We start from the raw sequence: 16,922 nt of genomic DNA on the forward strand, positions 1-16,922 counted from the left end.
TCTATTCTCTCCTTCCCAAATGATTACTTTGAATTTAGCCCAAAGTGTATCCACATTGCTCCCTTCACTTATCCAACAACTGAATTGTGATTTAAGGTAAGTCCCAAATGCATCAACTTTAGTTTTTCTGTACAATTTCTTGTCTTGTGTGACCCTCTTATTAAGCCTTTTTGGTACCAGTCCCACATCCATTATTACAGCCTTATGGTCACTTATGCCTTTAATTACCTCAGTTTTATCAACAATTTCCCATGGTTTAACCAAGAATACATCTAGTAAGTTATTGAGACGAGTTGGTTCTTGTACTACTTGTCCAAATCCTCCCTCCCAAATTAAGTTATTTGCCAGTTTCTGTTCATAGGCTTCACTTGCAGCTCCATTCCATTCAACTTCCGGCAAGTTTAGATCTCCCCCAATTATTACCACATCATTATTATTGTTTTTATGAGTATAATCTATTATTTTCTCAAATATTTCCATGTCTCTTTCCTCTCTTCCAGGCCTGTATGTTCGTATAATTCCCACCTCCTTCATATTATCACAAATTAATTTTATCCCTAATATTTCATCCCTTTCATCGGTAAACCATTCATGTGAACAATAAGTTTCCTTCACCAGAATAAACACCCCCTCCCTCCCTTTTTATCTTCTCGGTCTCTACGATAGACTGTGTACCCTTCTGGAAATACTTCTCTATTACCCACCCCTTCTCTCAACCACGATTCCACTCCTATCACCACATCAGTCTCTTAAGATTCCATCAATGTACCAAATTTTAATTGTTTATTTACTACACTCTGACAGTTTACCCAGAGCAATCTCAGACCCCCTTCCTCCCTAAAACTTGACTGTTGCAATTGGGTAACTTGAAATTCCTTACTTTCCTGAGTTTTATTTTCTAGTTGGCTGAGCCAGTTTGAAGTACAGCTGGTTCTTTCTACTAGTTTTCCTGGTCAGTATTATAACTCAAGGGTGTTGCCTTTTTTGCAGTACATATCTAAAGATTAATAAAATCTAGAAGAATATTTGCTATCTTTCGTTTACCTGAATTGTTTAGATGAAGGCCATGCTTCTTGTAACAGTGTCTCTCGAAACTGCAGGTATCAATTACCAGTGTATTACGAAAATGTTTACAAATTTTAACCATATGTCCACGTTCGTATTTTAATTTACGCCTAACCACAACAGCCAAGCAGTGTTCTAATTTCGTGCCCTCTTCGAATATAATTGTTTGACATTTCTCCTTATAGCCTCTGAGATCCTACTGCTTATCGTGATGTTGGCCTAACGCCACAACAAGGACGAGGTGGCGCTGTGCGGGCCATTGACCGTTCGGGTTTGTTTTTGAAGTAGTTGGCGTTGCATGGCGCGAGAACTTCTCAGATTTTAACAAGTTAATGTGATTCCTTTCATTTTCTATTGTGACCACAGCCCTTTGACACACTGCTGGGAAAGGTCGAATCTCAGGCATTTACTGTTTTACGCTTCCAGATCTCAACCAAGAACTTCATACCTTCCGTGACCTTATAAGAAAACAGGTAAGCTTCATTGTTTTGTACATATATTCATGTAAAAGAGCAACGGTAAGTATATTTATATAATATATTTAATGCAGCCAAATAGCCATAACAGAGAATATAGGTTACATTGATGGGTTACATATTTGCATAATCACTTATAGACATTGTTCTTCTTGTACAGAATTCAATGTGGTACTGTTCACACGTTTTTCTACATAGTTTGCACTCACAGTCTATACTTGGGTCATGTAAGTGTTTTTGATTTGCAGAGTAGGTGAAAACCGTGAACTGCTAATCTTGTAATGACATGTCTTAATTCAAAATTAGCTTTTGTCCACGAGCGATCTATCATTGCCCCTGTGCCATAGAAGTCTGGTTGGACTTCTTCTCTCTTCTCCGTCAGATTTGCTAGCAGTTTCTTTGATACACCGGTGTTCGGTAGTGGCATACTTGTCCTGAGATCTTCTATGAGAAATGATTCCCTTGCGAGGAGATATACAAGTCTAGATCGTGTCGTTTTTGATACACCTATCACCTTCTTTATATAGTTCGCTTTCACCTTTTCCAAGGTTGATAAGTTCCTCGTTGTTAAATGTGTCCAGATAATTTCAATGCCATAAGTCATTATTGGAAGAATTTTTACTCTGAATAGCAACATTGCTGTCTCCAGACTAAGTGATCTAATGTCTTTTATTTCATGCATTGCCATCATTGCTTGAGTTGCCTTTTCTGTGACATGTTTTGTGAAACAATATGCGCTCGATTGCAGGGTGATGCCTAAATATTTGAAGTCTGATACTATCTTTAATTTTTTATCCCGAATGAAGGTCTCTGCTGAGGCGGGTACTCTCCCTCCTTTCCTGAACACCATGGTGTCTGTTTTTGAGATGTTTATGAACAGCTTGTTTTCGGAGCACCAGTTTTGGACGTCATTTACAGTTTCCTGTAATTTTGTTATGTCTCTTGAGCCAATTACAATATCATCGGCATACGCACAAGAAAATACTCCCTCCTTTTGGGTAATTCTTAGGATATCTGCGGTTGCAACTATAAACAGCAAAGGACTCAGTGGGTCACCCTGTAGGACCCCGTTTGATTGAGCTATTGGATCTGATAGAGTGAGGTTATCCGAAACTCGTACTTCGTTCCATTGTAGTAATGATGTGATGAGATAGGTCCATATGTTGTTCGTGCCTAGCATCTCCTTAAGCTTGTCTATCACTAGCTTCCTGTTTATCAGGTCAAAAGCTTTAGTAAAATCTATGAAGATGGTGTAATATTTTCCGTTGTCTTCTAAGGCATCCCAGATTTGGTTTAGCAGGAGTTCAATGGCGTTTAGGGTAGATCGTCCCTTCCTAAAACCAAATTGGTTCTCTGGCAGATGCTCATTTATTTCCTCATTTATTTTCCCTGTTATAATTTTGGTGAATATTTTGAAGGGGCAGTTTTCCAGTGCTATGCCTCTGTACTTGTTGGGATCTCTTGGGTCTCCTTTGCCTTTATATAGAACTTTTACAATTGACTTTCTCCACTGGTCGGGAATGGAAGCAGTTCCTATACATTTGTTATATAATTTTGTCTATATAGGGGCTAGCAGGTGTAGAGTGTCTTTTACATATTCATTATAGATCCCGTCCGGACCTGCGGCTTTCTTGTTTTTGGTGCTGTCTATAGCGGTTCTAGTTTCCTCTATGGTCAGGGGTACCCAGTCTAATTGTATATGTGGAGTAGTGGTATGTAGATCTTTTCTGGGGTGCACTGGACCTTCGATGTTGAGAATCTTACTAAAGTGCGATTCCCAGATTTCCATGTCTATGTAGTGCGTCTGTTGTTGTTTCTTTAGGTGTAGGGCTATGAACGGATTTTTCTTGGCTTCCTCTGCTAGTTTCTTGCTCTCCGATTCTAAGTAGGCGCGTTTCTTTTCTTTCAGTGTTCTTTTGTAGAGTTTCCTCTTCTCATTGTATATGTATATTAGACTTTGATTATTCAAGTTCTGCCTTAACTGTTGCAATTTGTCTAGGGTCTCCCTCCTCAGCCTATAGCACTCATTATCAAACCATATCTTTGTTCTTCTTGTGGCCCGCGGAATGGCGGCCTTTTGTAGGATTTCTTCTATTATTCCTGTTGCATCATCCAATCTTGAATTATCTATTAATGTGTCTAGATGTGTAGTTGAATCTAGCATTTCTTTAACTTTCTCAACATCTATTTTCCTTGAAAGGGGGTGAATTGTCTTTTTCTGTAGTTTTTCCCACTCCCCTTGGATACGTATTTCAATTGGTAAGTGTTTCCTAATCACGGCTTGGTTTGTTGTCCATATTGTAGTCATGATGCCTGTTATTGGTCCTTTCGTAAGTGCAATATCTATTGTGCTCTTTCCATTATGTGAGATGTATGTAGGGATAGTGGGGTTGTTTAGCAGGATGAAGCCTTCTTCTTCCAGTTTTTCGAGGACTAGCTTTGCTTTGTAATTCGGAATGTCCAGTCTGCAGTTAAGGTCACCTGCTATAATTATTGGCTTATCTTGCTTGCTCTGAGTGATCATGTGGCCTAGCTCGTCCATTATGTCGATCGCTGTTATGTTCGGTTGGAAGTAAGCGGCTATAATTACGAGGCCGCCTATTTCCAGTAGTAGGGTATGGTTCTGTTGCCTTGTTGATAATATTGGGGTTAGGTGTGGTTTTATGAGGATAGTTATCCCCCCAGAAGGTCTTCCTTTTTCTCCCTGTCTAGCTGTAAGATGAAAACCATAGAAGTCCGGGTGTTGCCAGTCGTCAGTGACGAATGTTTCCAATAAAATTGCTATATCGTACCCTAATAGAAAGTTTTCCGGGCTCATATTCATTGCACCTTTTAGCCCTTCTATATTCCACATCATGATTCTTAGACTTCTTGAAGCGTCTTTTAAGTTTTGGTTTCTTCCTTCAACTATTTTCTTTTCCGAATTATTCGAAGGAGCGTCCATTGTCTCGTATGGGGCGAAAGGATCGAAATTGAAAACGTTTGATTGTAATCCCTTTCGGCCAGAATTCCTCATCATATACCCTGCCCATTAGATCAAATGGAATCCCCACTTTGAAAGCTTTCGTGTCGTAATTGGTTATTATTTCTTCACACGTAACGTCGTCTTTGATTCCTCTGTTTTCTAGGTATTTCTTTATGACATCGGAGGTTGTGTGCGGGCTCAAACGCCCCATAAAGAGCCAAGCTTTCTTCTTTGCCGCTTGCAATTCTTCAACTCTTGGACCTGTGCTTATCATTGCGTATTGCTGTCTAGTTTGCTGTCTACTTGATTTGCTGGCAACTTGCTGCGGAAAATTGGCATATTCCAGGTCTGGAGTTTTTACCTGCACCAACTCATATTCCTTTCTCGGCGGTGTTTCTGCTTGTGCTTCGTTAGGACGGCGGATTTGCATATTTCTCCTTTGTGGAGGTGTTGGTCTAGGCTTCCATGTCATCTGAGTATTTGGGGTTGCTGTTGGGAGGGATGGGTCCAGTCAGTTCATTTGCTTGAACTATTTCATTCGATACCGTTCATCGCATTGAGTCGTTCAAATGAACTAGTTCAAATGAATGAGGAATTTCATGAGCAGATTAGAAATGTGCTGTTACGTGACCATTAACATGGCACGCCATTGGCCATTTTTGTGCGAGCTTATTTTGTCGTTCAAATGAACGAGGTAGTTCATTTGTGCTTTCTTCATGGAAGCAACAGCGGCGCAAGAGAGATAGTATTCCGTGCCGGACTTGAGCTAGTACGTAAGTTTTACAATAGATGGTGCTTGCTTACATCTTCGTCCTCCTTTAATATGCTGTATGCTCGCGTGATCGACTCGTTCAAAATATTTGAACGATCTCGTACTAGTTCAAATAATCGAGTCGTTCAAATGAACTAGTTAGTTCATGAACGACCCAACTCTACTGTTGGCTCTACTATAGTGAACCCGAGTGACTTAGGCCCATAATCAATCATGATTTGATCGGTAAAATAATATGATACATTTATTGAAATACAGAGGAGTGTATTTGAAAATATTTCGTTTATGTAATGTTGAAATCAGAGCGAAGGAAGGACGACAGACTGGAGCCTGACGGATTAGCTCAACACGACAACTTTTAGCTACTTCACAGCAGGGAATATCATTAGTTGGCGTACAAGGAAATACAGAGTCCACAAATAAGTCTTGGTCAGAAAGAGGAAGGGGGAGAGTCATACAAAGAAAACCCACCACATGAGTAAGACCTTGGGATATTTTTGGTAGGACGGAAATTCCATGACCTCATGGAAAAGTACAGCGGCTGAGTGTACGTTCGCTAGCCTAAGTTCGAGCAGGTGGAGATTTAAATCACGTGACCGCTTGCCGGCCAATAGTAAAAATTTGATGGGAGACTCAGTGATACCATCTTAAGGAATGATGGATGAGATATTTTCGTAATTACAAAAGTATTCAGTAATAAATCAATATGAGTACGCGGATGAATGTAATGAATTTATTAGGGGTCATGCATGGAAAAATAATCAATACTTATTGGCAAATTAATTAAATTGAAGGCTGGATTTCTTGGAAACCGGACAGCTTGAATCTCATTGGCTGAAAGAAGACCACGTTGTCAGGGACGCTTACAAAGGCGCGAAATGTGAGGAGCGAAATCCATCCATATCTCCTAAATCTGTGATCACCAGGAGTTCATATTTTATCCAGCAGATATGCTAGCGGAGTGGATTAATTTGATGTAAATTTTAACTTCCAATTCGGAGTGCAAGTACCGATATTAAAAATCCACCCCCTCCCTAAGGGGCATGACGTCAACGAATCCGCGGGAAAAAGGCTTCATCCATATATACGGAGCTGAATTGACGGTCGCCAGCCACTTGTCTTGAATCGTTGGAGCTGAATTGACGGTCGCCAGCACACGTGAATTGAATATCGGGAGCTGAACTGTTGGTCGCCGGTAACTTAGAATTCTACGGACGTACAGTCATTTAATGGCGCGAGCATCCGCCAGTGTTTGTAAAGTGTGATCGCGCTCAAGCAACATGTTAAATCTGGAAATAGTTAACGTAGGATAGTGTTTTTTTTATTTGTGAAAATCAGTGATGTAAAGTAATTATCCTGCAAGAGAGTAGTATAAAATATATCACCATAAGTACGTACATAATAGACTGTGTGACGAACAGTACTTTAAGGAAGTAGTAGCCTGTACTTAGCTATACCGAACCGATGTAATGAACACGTCAAGAATGCCGTATAAATCGGGCGTATCGCGACGGGCGAAATAGTTGACACCTCGTCGTACGTGTCCAGGTCCATTGTGCGGTAGGTGGACGAAGATTAAATAGTGTAAATATATTAAATTCTTGGGTCTAGGCTAGAAATTTGTTGTATCCAAATTAAAGTATACAGTGTTAACGTAGTAAATGGTGAAGGTTTGTGGCAGTCAAGATATGAGTGTAAAATGATAATGGGCCAGGAAATCTTTTGTGAAACTACGCCATCAAGGATGGAGGAGTAAAACGCAGAGAGGGGCTGGATGAAGCCTCTCGTCTGCAAAGCTGCAATGGAATACCGATAACTAAGATGAGTACTAAACTGTAAAATATATTTGGGAAATGTTATCGTGATGGGAAAAATGGGAATAATTTGATTATACTTGGTTACCTTCTGTAACGAGATGGGTCGCTTAACGACCCCATCCTAAATTTGTAGCACGGACAGTAGTAAATCATAATAATGTAAATAATCGGGTCTTTTATGTATTCAGTTTGTTGGAGATGTAAATTTGTATATATAGCGTAGTACGTTAAGTCATGCATGCATTCATTATTTTCTTTGTAGTCGATAAATTTCTTTACATTTGATTTTGATTATGCTAGTTAAATAAGACCCGATATGTGCTTTTATGTTTTGTCATTTTAACGAGCCATTTAATGACATGGAAGGAAAATCCAGCTTCGCCATACCAAGTGTGTTTTGTTGAAATTAATATGGTCATATTTTCAAAGTGAAGTTGTTAAATTTGTGAGATGCGATTAATATAATATTTCCAAGTAAATCATATCTGGAGTGATTAGTGCCAGAATAAATTGAGTTTGTAAAAGGGGTTATGCGTTAAACATAATAAGAGTGGACTACCGTATTACAGGCGAAATTATTATTTTTTTTAATATTAATAATAATAATAAATAAATAATATAACTATTTTTTTTATAAGATATTTTTTTATATGATTCGGAGATAATAATAATTTATGTGATCAAGTGTTGAGTTTATTGGGAATCATTTAATGACGGGAGGTCGTTTTAATTTGGAATTAAAGTGCGTGATAACTTAATTTGATCGATTAATAATATTGAAATGTAGATCGGTGTTAATAATCCGTACATGTTAATGAACGTGTGGTTTAAATTACGGTCCAAATTTTTTTTTACGTATAAATGTCGCGTTTTGAAGTTGCGATTCATTAGCTGGAACATGTAGTGCTAATATTACGAGACCATGATTGTCAAATTTTGGTAAATATAATTTCAAGATGTTACGATTATTTGTGGAGAATGAACTAAGGCATAGATCCAAATGAGATAGAAAATGTGAAAGAATTTGCAGTCAGATAATAAAAGGTCGTACGATGTCAGAAATGAATAAATAAGTCAGTTGATAATTCTGTGAGGAATAAATAAATGAATCGAGGAATATTGAGATAGAGAGGAAAATAAATTCCGTACGAGAGACACTTAGGATATTGATACGAGTGTAAAATGTACGGGCAGTGTCACAGAGAAATACTGAGTTACGCAGCGGGTAGAATTCGAACCCGTGACAGCATGTACGAAATAAATAGACTGCACAGTTATTCGTTGAGATACAACGGATCTAAGGATAATGAGAGTTCAGATTCCACAGAAATGGTCGTATATTGTATTCATTGTAATAACGAGTGAGGACAATCATGATGTCGTGATAATAATAATAATAAATGTTGTAGATAAAGGATTGGACCGCCTTAATTAATTGAGCGTTGATAACGATGTTAAACGGGAATCTAATTGAGAATATGCAACCGATAATAATAACAATGTAAGGACGATGTTAAATCACCGCGGTCGGATTAATAATAATTGTCATAATAATAACTGTAATGACGTCGTTGGTTGATCAGTGAATTAATTTGTAATTGCGACCGATATCTTAATATATATATATGTTTTGGCGTAAGTGACCGGTTCATTAATGATAATAACCTTTTAAGTGACGTGAATAATAATAATATCTTGGGTCACCTATTCATTAATAATAATAATAACCACGAGAGGGATATAATAATAATAATAATAACAGTAATAACCACTTGGTGTTTGCATCCCGCATAATAATGACGATATTAATCAACGTGACAGTGCCAGGAACCGTTGAGGAATAATAATAATAATAATAATAATAATAATAATAATAATAATTTCGAGGATGATAATATCGTGAATTAAATTATTTGGTGACGATATCCCTCTATTCGTATGTTTGAACAATGAGAATGATGATATTAGAGTCATTTGGTACCTCTTTATTGTACGGTCTCCGTATGGGACGATGTTACATACTTGCGTGTTTGTTTACTTCGCTCGCGATGCGAGGGGGGCCATGGCCACGGTATTTCCCACCGCTTCTCGTTATCTCATCTGTGTAAGTAGTCTACTGAGGCTAACTGGTGACAATTCAGATCACATGTAAATAAAATGTAAATGCTAATTCATTGGTATGGCATCAGCTGGATATCGTAAGATAGGAACTGTCCGTGGAATCCAGTTTTCGCATTTCACGAGAAACATTACCCAGTCCGAGTACCGGTCTCGGAAAAATGTATATAGCCGGAGTACGTCATCTTAGTTAAATCGGGAAGCCGACCGTAACATGGGTTATGCTCGGGCTCCCGATAGAAGGAAGCTATATCCTTGAGTAACGGTTCGATTCAAATGGAATCGATCCGTAAATTATACCTCCAAAATGTCATTTTATTTCAGAAGCAACGCAGCAAGATATTGATACCACTTGCGGTATGGCAAGTGATTTATATATGTAACATGTGTGTAAATTCAAATATTGTTGCCACGTGTATCAAAGTTTTATACGTCAAATGGCGTAATAAACCGCTCCTTCTGGCAAATTATTTCAAAGGAAACCACTCTCATAATCTTTTTATTGTAGTTAGATGATGCCCTTTTTAAAGTAACAGTCACTTCCTAGTCCTATCATGGAGTCCTTAAATTCAAGTTACAATCGAGCCTTCCCCCTTTTAATTTTAAGTTGCTCCGTTCATCCCCGTGTTCTATTATGCCGTTATATTTATATTTGATGATTTAAATAATGAACCGACACCCCTGAGATAAATGCTAGTCTGGGACTCGGGAGGTGGACGGGTGCAAAATGGCTGGCCCAAAGTGGGGCTTTAAGAACGGCAAAGTGTTGCTTTAAGAACGGCAGAGAGGCAAATTTTATTGCTAATAAATTTTTATATTTTTATACTTTTTTTCAAAATTTTATGTTTTTAAATTTTTGATTTTTATTAATTGATGACCGCATCACGGTCAAGTGTGTGTTCACTTGTAACGTAATATCATGCTAGAGTAAGGTTAGTTTCGAACGGAGCTAGATTTGACTAGTGTATTATTATAATCCATTGCTAATCTCTTCAAGTTTGGCAATGATTCAAAATTCAATAAGCTCGAAGATTTGATGTTTCTCTTTTCCCATATGAAATTTAATATTATTTTGGTAATTCAGGACTCCATTTAAATGTCATTGGACATGAGATGAATATTATAAACAGTTGTTTAGGAAGGCTTGAAATGGTAAAAATATTACTGAGCACCAGTTCAAGTTGTTATTTAAAAAGAGGTTGAGATGGTATAAATTAAAATTAACGTATTTCAGGGCAGGAGATTTCCAACTTCGTCGTTGTTTTTAATGTTGTTGTTGTTGTTGTTATATTGGAGCGGTTTATTGTGAAATCTTAGGCGCAAGCCAGCATTCAAGTTGAATGACCTGCAAATGTAAACAAGTTTTATAGTCAAAATTTTTTTTTGTTAAATGAAAGTTAGTGTAGGGGTATAATGTCATAGGATAGGGCCTAGACCCAATAGCGTATTCCTTCGTGTGCAGCAAGGCGAGAGGCCGATCGGCCCTTTTGCTTTCTCAAGAAAAGTTATAATGTCTGACGACGGTGGGGAGCGATCCCAGGACATGATGGTAGAAGGACAGGGAGAGGTGAAAGCTCTCACGTTAGAGGACTTAATACGAAATTTAACTCTGAATGTTGAACAAATGCGGGCCGATAGTGTTTCGGATAAACAGGAAATTATTTATAAAATAGATCAAGTACAGGCTAATAGTGTTTCATTAGAAAACAAAATAGATCAAGTACAGGCCGATAGTGTTTCTGATAGACAGGAAATTATTCAACAAATGAAGGTTAATAGTGCTTCATTAGAGAACAAAATAGACCAAGTACAGGCTGCGTGCGAAGTTAATAAAACAGAACTCAAGGCACAAATAGATGCAGTTCAGGCCGCGAGCGTAGCGATGGGACAGGAACTTAGGGACAAATTAACTCAAGTCCAGGAAGCATGTCACTTCGCGAAAGATGAATTAAAAGTGCACATGGATGCGTACATTACCATCGTTAATGAAAAGGTTGACCGCGTTAGAGATGAGGCTCAAATGGAACGCGCAGACATTAAGGAAAAATTGAACGCTAGTGTCAAGGAACTCGCCGCTCTGCGATTAACTGATAAACAAGACATAGAATCACACATAGAGGAAATTCGGGATGAATGTCGGAAGGAGAATGACATCGTCCGGGGACAAGTAGAAGAAAAATGCGCGCAGATAGCTGGCACCTTGGACAAGCATGACAAGGGCATGAACGAGTTACGTGGGGAAGCCGCACGTACACTTGTCATCGTAGCAGGACTGAAAAACAAAGTCGAAGAACTAACTATAAATTTAGAAGACCGTAGCCAGAGAATAACTAAGTGCGAAGACGCAAACTTAGCGTTATTCCAGCGGACGGAAGGTCTAATCGAACAGGGTCAATCATTTGCCGACACGGAAGTTCGCCTATTAGAACAATGCAAGGCGTATAATGGGCAAAATTCCGGCACAAAAGAAATAGCCAGTTGTAATCCCGACGGAATGGATGACATCCGAAAAGACTTGGAGATGTTGAAGGCTAGGTTGGAACCATCAGCGTCTAGCCAAGATTTTAACCTCCAATATCGCGAATACGAACCCCATGATAACCAGGGGATTCATAAGAAAGGAGGCCTATCCCATGCTGATACACACGGTTTCAAGTTTGAAAACAGAGATGGGTCGTCTACGTCATCAAGTGCTATCCCGACATCGGTGGTACACGTCATTAAGATGTCTGATGACAAGCCACCAAAGTTCGATGCCCGTGGGCATGTCACCCCGAAAGGTTTCATCCGGGAAATCGCCGGTTATATAAATGAGAATAAAATACCAGTAGAGCGACAACTGCGAACGGTCGAGAAATTCCTAGACGGAGCACCAGCTGTATGGTTCAGGGCTTTCTTGTATACTTTTGAAGATTTTGAAGGATTTCGGCGGGCTTTTCTCCAAAAGTTCTGGAGTATTCAGGAACAGCAGGAGTTAAGGCTGGAAGTATACTCCAGACGATATTCGACATCTTCACCCACGAAATTCTCAGATTACTTTGTGGCACAATTTCACAAGCTACGAGAGCTTGATAATCCAATGAGCGAAACAGAATTGATTAGCGCCATTGGAAAACAATTGCCATTCGAGGTCCAACGAATGATGATAGCGTCAAATGTCCAGACAGCTGTCGATGCGGAGGCTTTATTACGTCAATTAGACCTCACAACGCATCATTCGAACCCAAGACAAATTAGGAGCAGGGACCAACAGGTGAATAATATCGAACGGACAATCGAACCGAAGACCACTAGTACGAAGAACCAGGGAACTAGTACTGATCCAGAACCTCGTCGAGCATATAATACGGAGTGGAAGCCGCGACAATGGACGAGACCAAGGAATTTTGCGGAAGGCAACCGGCAAACAAACCAAGGAAATTTTCGAGCCGACAGGGGATACCGGGGATGCCAGAGAAGTAATTACAGGCCGTATCCAGCTAGGAATCAAGGGAACCCGAGATATTACCAGGGAGGATCTCGTCAAGAGAAGGATGACAGATACCAAGAGTCTAGGCGGTACATAGAAGAGCTGAACAAGAGAAAATGGAAGGAGGCGATCCATGATCGAGGCCGTGATGAGGAAGCGACAGGAGCGGAGAGCTTGCAATTCCAAAGAGCAAGGAAAGGGGGCAGCGACCTAAACCCGAATGCACCGACGTTCGAATCTGAAGAACGGCTCGGGGCGAAAAAAAAAAAAACGCCGAATTTTAACTGAAGAATGGATCATCGCAGAGGTCGATACATGGGTTGTGACCTCTGACGAATTAATTGACGATCCCGAAATCCAAATTTCAAAGGAAATTAAGAGACTACCAGTGATATACACTAGGATCAACCACGTGAGGGTTCGATCACTCATTGATACAGGCGCCAGCGTATCAGTAGTATCCCAAGTTCTGGTAAATGAACTACAATCCAAAGTAAACATCCCGATTATCCCAGTTTCAAATTTGAAGATTCGTGGAATTATCCCGGATAAATCCGTCATATGTAAGAACCAGGCATTATTGGACATCGAAATTGGAAATTCAAAATTTGCTCATACATTTATTATCATGAATAAAATCAACTATAACTTGATCCTAGGGGCCGATTTTATGACTGAATACCAGGCTGTGATTGATATGGGGGATAACTCTGTCAGATTTAAGCACAGGGAAGGTATTGAGGATACAACCATGAACCCTCAGTCGGAGATAGGAGAGCATGAAGAAATTTGGAACACCGAAGTCGTGAATCCGCTTAGGACGGACGAAAGTGTCATGAGTGAGACGGATGATCATGTGACCTCTGATGATTATAAGCTATTTGCGGGAGAATTGCAGGAAGGTGAAATCAACTGTGGGAAGGTTATAGCAGATAAAGTTAATGCAGCTGTAATAGGTCCCGAGGGGAAGGAAGATTTATTCAAAATTTTAACAAAGCATAGCGACACGTTTGGCTCAAAACCTGGAAAAATTGAAAATTTTGAATACGAATTAAACGTGAATGATTGGTCCCCGTATAAGAAGAAATTATATCCAATTGCCGAGAAATTCTATCCCCAAGTCCGCGAAGCTATTAGAGAAATGGAAGCAAGTGGATTGATTTCGAAGTCACCGACGCCATTTTTGAATCCTTTAGTGATAGTAAGGAAACCGGACGGATCAGTGCGCATTTGCCTTGATGCACGTGCTATCAACGAGAGATTAGTCCCAGAGTATGAGCAGGCCCCGCCTATTAAAGAGATCCTGAAGAGATTTAAAGATATGGAATATTTTACCACTTTTGACCTGACGTCATCGTTTCATCATATACTGTTGGAAGCTAAATCTAAGTTGTTGACGGGATTCTTATTCGATCAACAGACTTATGTTTTTAATCGTCTCCCATTCGGTATTAAGAATGCGGGTTCGGTTCTCATTCGAGCTCTTGACCGCAATCTAAGTCCAAAGGTCAAAGAGGCGACTATCATGTATGTGGATGATATCTTGGTAGCTACAAGAACACTTTCGGAACATTTGGAAAATATTAATGAAGTCCTCACCGATTTAGGAAGGCATAACTTCAAGGTCAACCTATCGAAATCACATTTTTGTCAGAAGGAGGTGTTATTTTTGGGTCACCTTGTAGATGGAGATGGTGTGCGACCAAACCCAGTCAAAATTGAGGCCATTAGGATGTTTCCTAAGCCTACTAAAGTAAAACATGTTCGGCAGTTCCTTGGAATGTGTCAATTCTTCGCTGATCATTGCCCTGATTACACAACCGTAGTAGCACCATTGCAAGACTTACTTAAGAAAAATAATCGATGGAAGTGGGACCATAATTGTGATGAGGCGTTCGCTCAGACCAAGTAACGATTACTGCATAATGTTAAGCTCGGATACCCGGATTTTAGCCTCAAATTCATAATTCAAACAGATGCCTCAACCATAGGTATAGGAGCCGTATTACTGCAGGAAAACCCCGATGATCCAAGCATAAAGACCTATATCGCCTTCATGAGCCGGAAATTGCGGAAGCATGAGATAAAGTACACTATCACAGAATTGGAAATGCTGTCTATCGTAAGCGCGTTGCAGTATTGGAAGAAGATCGTGTATGGTTTTCAGATTGTTATCCGTACCGATCACAAAGCGCTGACGTTCATTATGAAAACCAATATGGCAAGCGAGAGGGTTAGCCGTTGGGCATTATTTATCCAGCAATTTGATCTAACAGTCGAACATTGCCCCGGGAAACTCAATATTTTGGCAGACACATTGAGTCGACATCCAAACCCGGAGGAAGTCGTAATCCACCAAATTGAGTTGATAGAAGAGGATCAGGAGGTCTTAAGGAATCTGAAGGACATCGGAGCGATACAGAAGAGAGATGGGTTCACTAACTTGATGATAGAATTTTTTAACAAAACATTGCAGCCAGACAATCCACAGTATGACAGAGCTAGTAAATTATCAGCGAGCTACCATTATTTGAATGGGGTTCTTCATAAGTTTTTGGATGAGGAACACACGAAACTTCGCATAGTCATACCATCTGAAATGCAAGTACCGGTAGTCAACCATGTACACCGGGTCATTGGACACGGAGGTATAGGGAAGGTCTTGGCAACTATCCAAGAGACATTCGTGTGGGCCAAGATGAACCAAACAGTCCGAAATGTACTACGATCATGTGACGTCTGCCAAAGGATTAAACATAATCCGTACTTACTTAAGCAATCTCCGCGCCCACTGTTACCTACTGAACCCCGCGAGATATTCGCAATGGACCTGTACGGACCACTCCCCAAGGCCCGTAGGGGAAACCAATTCATCCTTGTTAGTTTAGATGTATTCTCTAAATTAGTAGCCTTGTATCCGCTGCAAAAGGCAAATTCTAAAACTGTACTACGAGGAATTACTTCACATATCATTCCACAGATGGGGAAGCCTAAGAAGATCCTTACTGATCATGGTAGTCAGTTCACATCTGCTGCGTTTGCAAATCAATTACGACAACTAGACATTCAGCATGTACTTAGTTCGATTCGCCATCCCGAATCGAATCCATCAGAGAGGATCATGCGAGAGATTGCAAAATTCTGCAGGATCTATTGTTCCGAGGCACATTGGCGGTGGATTGACGTGGTGCCCATTATAACTAAATGTATTAACACCACGATCCACGAAGCAACAGGACAGATACCGGAAGTGGTCCACTTTAACAGATATCCGGCCAGGCCATGGCACGATGCAGTAGCATGTCCTGTAGATCCACGCGTATCCAGCGAAATTTGTATCAGAAAGACACGGGAACATTTGGAGGCACAAGCAGAACGACGATTGAGAAGGCTGAGGAATAAGCGATTCCACCGTCCGTTGAGGGTTGGCGAGCTCGTTCTAGTAAAGAAGCCTAGTGTATCTAACCCAGAGCAGAAGGTGTACCACAAGTTTTGCAAATTGTTCGTGGGCCCTTTCAAGATTATACAAACTTATGACAACAATGCTTACAAAGTTCAGAGCTTGGATGGAAGTTCAGAGAACATCTATAACGCTGCAAATTTAAAGCTTTACCACACGCCAGCAGACCACAGGGAAGCAGAGGATGAACGAGAGGAAGCAGATGACGAGCCGGAAGAAGATGATGTCGAAGAAGAGGATGAAGAAGATGACGGAAGGGAAGAAGAAGTCCAAGTAATCCGTACACCAATTGAAGCAAGGCCATGTCCAGAGTGTGGAGAGATAGACAGAGACGTGCAGGAATTTGTCAATGCGATCCATGATATCGAAAGACAGAACGAGGAGTTAAGGTTCAGGAACCTGATGTTGAGAGACGAAATCAATAGCCGTCGCAGACCAGAGGATCCGATGTCAAATCATGATAGTGATGATATGGACACATCATAAAAAAAAATCTCATGATGCTCACTAGATTTTTTTTTACCTGGGCAAGAGGAAGATGAACCCGAGTGACTTAGGCCCATAATCAATCATGATTTGATCGGTAAAATAATATGATACATTTATTGAAATACAGAGGAGTGTATTTGAAAATATTTCGTTTATGTAATGTTGAAATCAGAGCGAAGGAAGGACGACAGACTGGAGCCTGACGGATTAGCTCAACACGACAACTTTTAGCTACTTCACAGCAGGGAATATCATTAGTTGGCGTACAAGGAAATACAGAGTCCACAAATA

At 40.0% G+C, this 16,922-nt stretch overlaps 1 protein-coding gene across 1 annotated transcript in view; it reads left to right on the forward strand.

The window, feature by feature from the left end:
- Positions 1 to 1,429: 1,429 nt before the first annotated feature.
- LOC137501034 (zinc finger protein ZFP2-like) overlaps positions 1,430 to 16,922 on the forward strand; it is a 91,081-nt gene continuing 75,588 nt past the window's right edge. The window contains exon 1 of the mRNA XM_068227891.1: positions 1,430 to 1,538. The gene's annotated coding sequence lies outside the window, so the exon portion shown is untranslated. The remainder of the gene's footprint in view (positions 1,539 to 16,922) is intronic.

This window comes from Anabrus simplex, chromosome 5 (genome assembly GCF_040414725.1).
Source record: "Anabrus simplex isolate iqAnaSimp1 chromosome 5, ASM4041472v1, whole genome shotgun sequence".
Lineage (NCBI taxonomy): Eukaryota > Metazoa > Arthropoda > Insecta > Orthoptera > Tettigoniidae > Anabrus > Anabrus simplex.